At 35.2% G+C, this 11,919-nt stretch overlaps 1 protein-coding gene across 5 annotated transcripts in view; it reads right to left on the minus strand.

The window, feature by feature from the left end:
• fam13b (family with sequence similarity 13 member B) overlaps positions 1-8,519 on the minus strand; it is a 54,058-nt gene extending 45,539 nt beyond the window's left edge. For 3 of the 5 annotated variants that reach the window (XM_023328156.1, XM_023328155.1, XM_023328153.1), the window contains exon 1: positions 8,268-8,519. The gene's annotated coding sequence lies outside the window, so the exon portion shown is untranslated. The remainder of the gene's footprint in view (positions 1-8,267) is intronic. The other 2 variants (XM_023328157.1, XM_023328154.1) reach the window with 1 other exon arrangement.
• Between the last annotated feature and the right edge of the window lie 3,400 nt (positions 8,520-11,919).

The raw sequence follows: 11,919 nt of genomic DNA on the forward strand, positions 1-11,919 counted from the left end.
GTCAAGCCAGTAAAATGCTGAAGCATTCTGTGCAGAAAGAAACGCCCACAGCTGAAACATAAACGCAGCTCTATGTTCACTCTGTGGGAGTGGAGGAAAAGCAGCTCTCTGTTTGCAACATTTGCATCAGGTTTGGTTTGATGCCACTGAGAGGAAAGAAGGCCTGCAGAGTTCAGGTTAGGGCTGCAGCGCTTTAACTTTACAAACGGACATAAAAACTGGAGGTTAAACCACTAAAAGCTTCACAAAACCCTTATTTTCTCTGCCACATCTTAAAATATATTTGCACTATTTAAAGAGGAACTAGATTTTAATTTCCCTTTATAAACATCAGCTCATGGCTGACTGATTTGAAGATAAAATATTTTTAGGTATGAGGCAGTTTATGCATCATTAGCTTCAGTCAGAGCAGAAAATACACTTAGACTGTAACGTTAAAATTAGGGCCAGGGCTTTAATGCGTTCATTTTTATTTATTAGATTTTAACATGTTAACCAGTAAAAAAAGACAGCAAAGCAATTAATTACATTTATTTTTTAAATAAGTTCTGGCCCGGAACCTTTGCATTGCGTTTCTGGTACGCACATAAATCTGACGCACATCTACTAACAGCAGCGATGGAGGACAGAGCTGCTTCCTTTTTCCACTGGGGGTTAATTTCTGCTTCCAAACGGACCTGATTGTTGCTGGAACAGACTAGTGTGGTGCTCAGGTTGTGCTGAAAGGAGTCACAGTGCCAAGTCTTGACTGGTCCGCGGTAATAAAGAGGTTGGGGACCACTGAGCCAAACTATTCAAGCCTGAAACAGCATCTCAATGCTAAACATGTTAGCAGCTAACACAAACGGGAAAAATTTAGAAAATCACCAATTTATTGGAGCAGTGGACAAAAATGTAATGCAAAGGCCAAAACGAGCAGCTGAAGACAGAAATAAACACAAAGGATGAAAATCAATCACGATATATCGGCATTAACATCGGTATCAGCCGATGTTTGTCAGTTTTTAACATATTGGTTAAAAAGATGGAGGAGGATCGGTTTGGTCATGTGACACCTATGCAGCAAAGGATCTTGGGTAGAGGTGGGCATTTATTGTATATTATTATCATTGATAAATTTCTTACAAGAATTTTGATTCATTTTCGTCAAGATAAATTACAATTAATGATGTTTAATACTCCCCAAAACTGTCCTTACAGTCAGGATTGATAGTTTTATTGTTTCCTCATCTGTAAAATAATTAATAAATACTAGTAAATTTGAAAATGGAGTCACCGTGTGCAGCTTAGTGATATAAATCATGTCTTTTTGTGACTGGTGTCCTAAAGAAGCGCCTGACAAATGGGAATGTTTTTCAGGAGCAGTTTTTGTTTGTGGGCTATAACTGAAGTCATTTAGTTACCTAAATAATCCGTATTAATATTGGCCCAAATTTTCTAATCGGTGCATTTCTAATTCTAATTATACAAACATTAGCGATCTAATAAGAATTAACATTTGAGTTTCTAACACCAGGTGGAGTTATTTAGATCATCATGTTCTCAAATTTATTATGAAAGAATAAAGAATGAAAATGGAAAATAGTGCAGAAGTCTGTGATGAATAGTAATATTTGCAGTCCTGATAGAACCAGGCTAGCTCCGAGTTAAAAGTGTGGAGGAGCTGACCGAGCAGCATTCCTGCAGGAAGTGGGACTCAAAACAGAAAACAGCAAAATGTGGCTGAATAATGACTGAAATAAGGAAACACTGAAGCCAGAGCTGAGAGCTTCAGCTGAACAGAAAAACTCTTGTTTTACCGTCTGTGTGAGTTTTTGCTGCTGTAAACAATGGATGAAATCAAGCTGTGAAGCAGATTGAGCAGCAAGCAAACCATGACGATGCAGTTTCATCGTCTCACACGGACGACAGGAAGCCGTTTAGTCGCTGTCATTAACACACACACCCCCACACACACACACACACACCCACACACACCTACAGCCTCAGAATAAACAGATCAGGCTCCATGTTTATGGATTGTTAGAAATGTTCCTCTAACTTTTCAGGACAATGAGAGCCAGAGTTGCGCCGCGGTAATTGATCTGAATACGCAGCGACTCGGATCTAAACGTCTGCAGGATCTGAACCTTCAATCTGCTGCCAGAAAGCCGACTTAGCGGCTCGTCGCTCTGAGCCCAGTTCAGCCTGATCCATTAGGTCGGGTTGGAATCAGTGTCAGCTGGAGCAACGAGGAAATCAGTCACCAGGAAGAAACGGCAGGCAGCTTTTACACCGCGGTCAAACTATTTCAGTAACACTGAAACCCTTATTTAATTAAAAATGAAAACACGGCAGAGCGTGTGAGGAAATACTTAATAAAGGGACTTTCCAAAAACAGTCGGAACAAACCCACAATCTGAATGTTTCGGTCTAATTTATAAACATCCTCCTGCTATTCTGGAATAAATTAAAATGCAACAGAAATGTGGATTCCTGAGTGTTTTAGAGGAAACTGACAAATAATTACATTAAAAATAAGAAAAATCTTTCCAGCTACATAGTTTACCAAAAATGCAGGATTTGTAATTAAATTGATGAGATAATACCCAGTTTGTGATAAAATATAATTTTTTAATGAGTTAAAGCGGTATTAAACGTCTCTAACTCAGGAGTTTTAAAGGTAATTCATGTGACGTCTGTAACTGCAGACGCTGAGCGCCTTAAACACGTTCTCACCCCAGATTACTCAATCCAGCCATCTGCTCAGGAACGCAAGCCGTCAGACGAAACTCACACCAAAACGTAGAGACTCGGACCTGAGAGGATCCAGATGCTGCACCCAAACCTGTTTCCACTGTAAAACAGTAAAAAGCTGCTGCTTCATAGAAAGGTTTCCGTCCGTCGTCTGAAAGGTTTAAACCTTCATCGTTCTAAAGCCAGCAGCTCTCCTGCTAGAGAACATCCTTCAGTTATCAAGCCAAACATATTAACAGTAACTGATGATGTTTGCAAACCCAAAGAGCTGATTTTACATTTGGAAACTTTAGTTTTAGTTCCAAGAAATCATCAAAATCAATTAGAAACATTTGGGATGATTTGCAATAAACTGTTGTGAAAAAATACTTTGAAATTATTCTAATATGGTTACTTACACACCGTTACAAAAGCGACTGGAGACAAATCAGCAACTTAAAAAAAGGGACGAGTGACAAATCTAACAAGTTCTCTTTTTTTAAGTGAATAGTAAAAAAAATCTAATAATTTAGCAACTTTTCTTTTTTTTAAGTGAATAGTAAAAAAAATCTAATAATTTAGCAACTTTTCTTTTTTTTAAGTGAATAGTAAAAAAAAATCTAATAATTTAGCAACTTTTCTTTTTTAACAAAAGCAAGTAGTGAAAAATCAGACTTGTTTTTTAAAAAAGTGACTAGTGAAAATATCAAGAAATTTATTTGAAAAAAAGTGACTAGCAACAAATCTAGCAACTTTTTTAAAGCTGCTAGCAAAACAAATGAAGCAACTTTTTAAACAGCAACAGAGTTTTTCCTCCATCTGGATCAATCAGTGACTCTTATCCAAAACTGTTTTATTTGAGAAATACTTAAAACCGAAGAGGTTTGGTCCCAAAACATGAACTTCAGATAATTATTAATGTCTTCCTCTAAATAAGACGATTGTTATTCATGTTTAGAATGAATTATTAAAACGACCGCCTTAAATCCTGATGCTAATGTTTATGGTCATAAATGCTCCAGCTAGTCCCTTTATTACTGAGTAAATAAAGCTACTTACTTCTACTGAAGGCTCAGATCAGGAACCGCTCGCGGTCTCAAGGACCAAATAAAAATGTCCCAGACAGAATGAGATTCCTCTGTTTCATCGCTGCCTTGAGTCTCAAAAGGCTCACGTTCACTGAGGAAAAGGACATTTAAACCTTCTTTAATATTTACAGATAAAAATGTCAGAATGTGAGTAAAAGAAGAGTATTTTCTCCTCCAGTGGAAGCCTGCGTTATATCAACAACCTGACAGCCCATCTCCATTTACACAATCCCTGGCCCGGTCAGCGCCGCGCGGCGGGAAGCCGCCTGCGGCTAGTTTTGGCAGGATTCTGGATTCCTACAGCTTCTTTCTCAGTATCAAAATATCTCCATCTTTGCTGTGATTCCCTTCAGTGGATTTCCATCCGTGGATATAATTTTTAAAAGATTTCTGGGTAATAAATGTACATTAGGTGTGTAATCCTAGCTCCATGTTTAACACCTAAAGACAAATGATGCTTTATGGGAATAAAAATGAGGTTACAAAGTTATTTTAGACACAGGGCCCAATGTGGCAGACAGGGATTAAATGTGGTGACTTCCTGTTTGGGCCTGTTTATGGGTTAGCTTGAGGCTAAATCAACCACAGATTGACCGACCAACTGTTGAGAACGGCAGCTGAGGGATTACAGCGCCGGTGCAGTTGTTGCGATTCCACGCCAGTTTTCCTTCCACATAAAAACCATTTCTCATCTTACACGTCTTATCTCACACGGTGGGCGGCTGGAGAGCTTCCCCACTGTGGCTTTCTGCATACGTGAGATTGTTCACATAAAGGCCAACAAGTTCACCGCAGATACACTCAGAGTGTGAAGGTCAGTGGCTTTAATGGCGCCGCATTTCAGGGGTTACAATACTACCAAACACAAACGCTGGAGGCTTCCTGTAAGCTTTTACTGAGCTTTAGATTAAAGACGTTTAGGCTTTTATTTGATAGAAACTCTTAAACTGGAAGTAAAAATGTTTTATTTTCCAAATCTGATACAGATTCATATTTCTGATCAAACATGGAGTTAAAATAATATTTAAAAAAAAACTTTATTCTGTTTATATTTGAACTTCACCGTTTCCAACCTTTAGAAAAAGAGACGAGTGAATATTTAAAGGTTGGTGGAAGTTAAATTCCTTTAAAAAAGTCTAAATTTAACAACTTTGTTTTTGGTTATTTTATACCAATTACAATTTATAACACTAATAATTATTTTACAGGACATGTGCAACTCATTAAATATTCATCTGTGAGAGTTACATAAGGCGTGTCGGTGAATTCTTCTTTACTGATGGGCTGGAACTGTTACATGAGCATCAGGAGAAATTATTATAATGTTCATAATATGTTTACAATAATTTATTTTTATGCTCATGTTCAGGGTTCCTCTGCATGGAAAAAAGGAAAGGAAGGAAAAATGAGGAAAAAAGGAAGAAAAGAAAAAAATAAAGAAAAAAGTATGAAAAAAGACAAAAGAAAAAACTGAATAAAAAAGAAAAAGCAGACAGAAGAAATGAGAAAAGAAATTAATAAGGGGAAGAGATGCTGAGAAGGGGAAATAAACAATCATTTAAACAAAATAAACATCTGAAATTCCAAATATTCGTTCAGACTTTAATTTGTTTTTCTATAGTTTTGGAAAATACAGAAATCAAATCCACATTTTCCCAACTGTTCAGGAATCCTGGTTAAAAAATATTCCTAGATCAGCTCCAACATTTATGGTTCAGTTTACAGCTCTGATTAGAAATACGCCATAAAAAGATCATTTCATCTAAAACGCCGTTCCCTTTGTGTTCAAGAAAACTCTAATTATTTACAGCCACAATTAGTCTGAATATCTTTACTGGACCAACACAAAAACATTTCTGCTGATGTTTTTCCATTTTTCAGCCATTATTTTCCTTCTCCTGAAATGATCAACTGGCATCAACTTCTCATTTTCTAATCATCGGATCGATTTAGATCCAGATGAAACGCATTCAGTCGGTCCGTTCTTCTGAAATAAAATCATTGTATGATAAAGAAGTTATCACAATAAACAATAATGTTGTTGTTTTGAGACCATTTTCAAGTAATATTATAGTAATGGCATAATAATAATAATAATAATAATAATAATAATAATAATAATAATAATAAAGTAAGGTCACATTCTCAAAGATCAATAAACTTTAAATGCTAACAAACATTAAACGCTGGAACTGGAAGACATTTTAAATATCCAAGATAAATAAACAAATCAACAGAAACAACAAATAAAATTAATTATGAAGTTTGTGTAAACAAAAAAGCACCAGACTGAAGAGTTTTATCATCCAGATTTTGGTAGAAAGAGACAAAAGACCAAAAAGATAAATGTTGAAATGGAAATTATTGAGTTTGTTTGAATTTATCGTGCCATTATCTGAATTTCCACAATGAATTCTGGCTTTTAACATCTTAATTTTAGCATTAGCACAATCAGCGACCGCTGTCTAAGAAAAGCACAACACATCAACAAGGACACTTCTCACCCCGGACCTTCTCTGTTCACACTGCTGCCTTCAGGCAGAAGATACAGAGCAACCAGAACCAGAACCAACGTCTCAGAGACAGTTTCTACCCGATAGCAATAACAAAACTAAATGCAATCAGAAACAACCATTAATCATCATAAATGATGGATGTGAGAATGTGGCTGTTCTCACTTTTTTTTTTGCCACTTGTTTGTTGATTCTTGCATTGTGTGTGAATTGTGAGACAGTTATTTTTTGTTTTTGGGCATGTGCACCGACTGATGGCGCCTTTTGAATTTTGTTGTTCTTGTGACAATGACAATAAAGATTTATCTTATCTTATCTTAGCACCAACAGACCCCAGTCTGTCTTTGTGTGAATTCCCTACAGAATACAAACCTCACTTTGACTCGAAACATTCAAAAGTTTAAAACTCCAGGATGTTCAATGAGTCTTGAGCACTTTGACGTCCTCCGTTAATCATTCCTGGTTTTCTGTGTCCTGAATGAACCAGACACGTCTCTGCAGGCCTCAACATGTCCTGACATGTTGCTTACTTCATCAACGCATGGCTTTCCACTAAAATCTCAATAACTGCAATTTATTAATTACAGTAATTAACTGGATAAAAGTTTTAACTGGGTCCCACCGCTACCTGGAGGACATATTTTACATGAAGAGATCAGACCATTTGGATTAATATAATGCATATTACAAGTCAGTTAATCTAACCAACAAAAAGGCAAAACAAGGATCAAGGAAATCCAAACTTTTAGTCACGTGGGCCAAGATTGTTGAGTCAAAATGAATCTGAGGGGTAAAAATAAAATCAAGCAAATAAAGTATTCAGAGTTTTGTTTTTCTTCAAAATGGATATTATAGATCCAGAACTTTCACAATAATTAGGGCCATAATAGATTTAAAAATAATAGTAGATTTCTGACAAAAACTCAGAAAATCAGATTATTCACAGAAATTTACTAGAAAAAAAGTCAAATTTTAACTCAGAAATTTCCCGGTTTTTTGTAGAAAATTTCTGAGATTAAGTTCAAAATTTTAGAGTTTTTAGGTTGAAATTTTCTACTTAAAATATAAATATAAACACGCTATTGCCCCACTTTAAACACCCCTGTCCTGTGGCTTCCTCCCTCAGTCCAGTCTGAAGATTATCCTTGTGTTTGTTTTTGTACAGGATCTTATTTAAGTTATTCCGTCAATTCAACCCGTGAGTTATAAAATGTTATCACTAGAAGAAATGCGGTTTTAAAAACAAACAGATAAAACTATAGAAATAATTGTGTAGAAGCGTGTAAAGCAGAATCTAAACGCTTCACATCCAGCGGAGCCTCTCGGAACCAGAACATTCCAGCGCAGACAGCGAAACATCCGTTCAGGAAGCATGAAGCTCTCCAGAAACGGAACAGAAAACGAAACCAGCAGCTAGTTGCTCCGCATATCAGTTTAAATAAGACATTTTAATTAGATTATTACTCAGCATTTTAACACACCTGAGCAAAGACAGGTGATTCTGACCTGCAGCTCCCTCTAATTAAGAACAACAGTTGAGCCGAGAACATCCCACCAAACAGCGATCATAACTCTGGACATGTGACGCTCAGAGCCTCCTGCTGTTCTGGTCATGATTTCAAATTGTTTCTTTATTTTCCCTTCCTGTTAGCTTCGAGGAGCCACAGATGTGACAGAACTGCCTCTGTGCTACTAGCCGCTAGCGGCTAGCTCCCAGTCAACACAAATAAACGACAGAAACTGTTTCAAACTCAAGAGTCCTTCGGTGTCAGAATTTAAACCGAAGAACAAACACAGCTGGAAAAATATTTAAAACATACAAGAACGTTTTACAGATTAAGAAAAAATGGTTTAAGACACAGTTAGCCTAGCCTGCTAACACCAGTTAGCGTCTGAGATGCTGAGAAGCAGAAGAAGAGCAGTTAGCAGGGAAGCTAATCGGGTTTCTTACCAGGTCAAAACAAACAGCACCGCGGAGCAACACGCATCAATTTCTGCGGTTCTTTATGCGGCTGGCGTCCGAACAGACGGAGACTTCGACGGGATCAGAGCAGACGGCGAAGAAATATCGTCGAGAACATCGCAAAAAAGGCTCGAAATTACAGCGGTTCCTGGTTTTCCTTTTTCTGCTCGGACTGCTGAGATGCCCGTTTGCAAGTCGATGCCTAGAGAGACTCGCCTCCTCTCGCACACACCCTCCGGGGCCGAACCTGCCAAATACTGACCCCGCCCCTCTCACTGAGCGCACGGCGGGAGGCGGCTGCCAAATAATGACCCCGCCTTTGCAGACAGCCGTAGACAGATTATATTTTAATATTTTCATCTACGACTATTTTATCGATGTTTTATTCAAGTGCACTAATCCCTCATCATTCTTCAGAATAGAACAGAATAGATTTGGGGTCAAAGGTCAATCTAATGAGCTGCTGCCTACATCAGAACTGTCCTAACAGAGCCATCCCAAGCGCTTTTGGGGCCCTTAGCAGATTTTAATTTGGGGCCCCTCATACCAACATGACAACACCTGATGCTTTATCATTCCTAAGTGTGTAACTATAATTAGCATCATTTGTAATTAACTTACATAATATTGGTGCGATTATGGCTGTTTATTTTATCATTACAGGAGAAGCAAACTGAAAAAATATTTGGGTTTTGAAACACAGAGTGGTATTTCATATTTTTTAATTATTTGAAAGTAACATTAGCTAATGTAACATTAGTATCATTAGCTTTTACATTTACAGTAAAAAAAAAGCAAACAAATATGGTATAATATATCTTACAGAGATTAATCCTTATTGGTAGAAATAGTTTTTCATGTGTAATAGAATTTAGGTCATATCATTCAATGTTATTTTAAATATATATATATATATATATATATATATATATATATATATATATATATATATATAAATATATATATATATATATATATATATATATATATATATATATATATCATGCTAGCTTGGGACCCGAATCAGCTGCTTAACTCACACATGCCTTGGGCCGGCCTTGTTTCCAGAAAGTATAAAATTAAGAGCCATAATTTAAGACCCCAATAGCATTTAAATTAGTGTTTTTATGACATATTTTTATGTTTTTATGCTGTAAGGCACTTTGAGCTGTTTTGTTTCTGAAATGTTCTATACAAATAAACTTAAAACATTAAATTCATGGCTTGTTTTACTATTTCTGTATTTTTGTAAAAGTCATAGTCAAAAACACGAGAAGGTTTCCCTGACGCTCAAATTTCCAATGGCAGAGATGGACAAAGTTTAATGTCCAATCAAAAACATAATTAAATTACCATGCTATAAACCATTTATTATAATTTCTGCCTGTATTCTACTAAATCAGTTGCACACTTAGTGTAATGTTTATTTGTAATAGATTGGAAGAAATACAAAAATTGCAACAACAGATAACATTTTATGCTATTTAAATAAACTTTTCTTTAGACATTGAGGAAAAAACGTTGCAGTTTGAAAGTTGCATCCGTTATATTTCAAATTATAATCTATTCACAATAATGTTTGTGAGTGTTGCATGACTGTGTAAAAGTAACGAGCTTAACTGGAAGTGGGACCTCAACTGGGACAGTGCCCAGGGCCTCATAAAACCCTGGACCACCCCTGTTGATCAGTACCTTCAAGAAGAGCTCAAACTAAGAACTAAAACAGAAAAATTTGGTTTGAATGAAAACATAAATACATTTTACTGGTTAAATTAATCAAATTCAACTTCCAGAATAAAAGTGTTCAATTTTAGTGTCATTTTTATTCTATGAAAATCGTTTAACTGATTTAAGTTTTAGATAATCCACAAATGTATTGCTGTGAAGAAAAAATCCCGGTGCACTAGAGATGTAAATTACATAAAACTGATTAGTTATTGTTGCAGAACAGTTTGAATGCAGTTTTTGTTGTTCTACTTTTATTGTACCAAACATTCAAATGGTGATTTCATTACAGTTCCTTACTATTATAAGTTAAAATGTATGCAGAAAAATATGTGAATCCCATTAATACTGTAAAAGCATGTTTTCATTATATAATGCAAACCCTCAGTGTATGATACACTGATGCTCTGTGCTTATTCTTATATAAAAGTCATGCATTGAAATGCATGAAATGAGGTTAATGACATAGGAATATATTTATAACAGCACTTAAATTACACAATTAATCATTTTCCAGGGGCTTTTTATGTTTTACATACACACAAATGTAATATCTACACATTTTACTGGTGTTATTTTATCCACTTATCTTTAATTCCCTTCAGAAATATTTCTCTGCTTGTTGGCACATTAATATTCCCGAGACAGAAAATGCTCAACAGTTTTTCATCTCCGTCTCACTGTCCTCATTAGCAGACAGAGTTTGCACAGTTGCCATGGAGATTTCGAGTCAATGAATAATTAATATAACGAAAGTGACAGTTAGTCACAAGAAGCGCCGTAGAAATGGCGCCATATGCATGTATGTGATGCAAAACATTTTATAATAATTAATGAGTGACACTGTTCACATCTATCTTTATTTTCTACGTAGTTTTTAGGTTCATGCATAGAAAATGTTTATCCATGTTTCCCTATCGGTGTGAAACTTTAACTGGAATATTTAATGATCAGAAAAATGTTCTTTATGATGTGAGCTTGGTCAATTTAGTAAAGTGCGCCACCTGCTGGAGATAATCTGGTACAGCACTGAAACGGCCTCATTCTACACAACTCCTCTTCTTTAACCACTTTATGGTTTTATTATTAAAGATTATAGCGGTTTATTATTTACCTATAAAATACCAATTACAGTTACATGTTTGATTAATACAGAGAGTTTAAAAAATAATCACCACTTTACAATAAGGCTCCTTTTATAGATGGCTAATAAATAGTTCATATATTAGTCATTAATTTATCTCTAAACACTTTATAAATCAGCAATAATTGTTTATTATGCATTAATTAAGGATGGGGAGAAAAGCTACTGTTTTTTTGCCAAATAGTGAGCCAAGTCTGTTCACCTGTTGTTAAGCATTTAAACCCTCTTTATAAGAATAATGTTTTATTTCTCCTTTTCACCCTTAATTAATGTACAATAAACAGCTATGAATGATTTATTAAGTAAATATAGATAACATGTCTATGAACTATTTATTAGAAATATATAAGGGGAGCCTTATTGTAAAGAAGTACCAAAAATATATATTTGAATTTGCAATAGAACATTTGTTTTTCAGCTAATGTTCATATTTGTAAGGATACATATATATATATATATATATATATATATATATATATATATATATATATATATATATATATATATATATATATAAGCACACATGTGTGAAATCTCTTTAATGCCAACAAAACATGATCGGATTATAAATATGAAACCATACAGTGTAATTACACAAATGACTGGTATTCAGCAGTTTTGATATGGAAAATAAAAGCAAAAAATATAATATAATATAAAATAATATAAAAGAATAACTGGACTTTTTCCTGTTTTCCATAAAAAGCTGAACAATGTGTTGCTAAAACCTGATTCTGTATAATCAATGAAAATGTTGCCATGTTCATGCAG

This window comes from Xiphophorus maculatus, chromosome 23 (genome assembly GCF_002775205.1).
Source record: "Xiphophorus maculatus strain JP 163 A chromosome 23, X_maculatus-5.0-male, whole genome shotgun sequence".
NCBI lineage: Eukaryota > Metazoa > Chordata > Actinopteri > Cyprinodontiformes > Poeciliidae > Xiphophorus > Xiphophorus maculatus.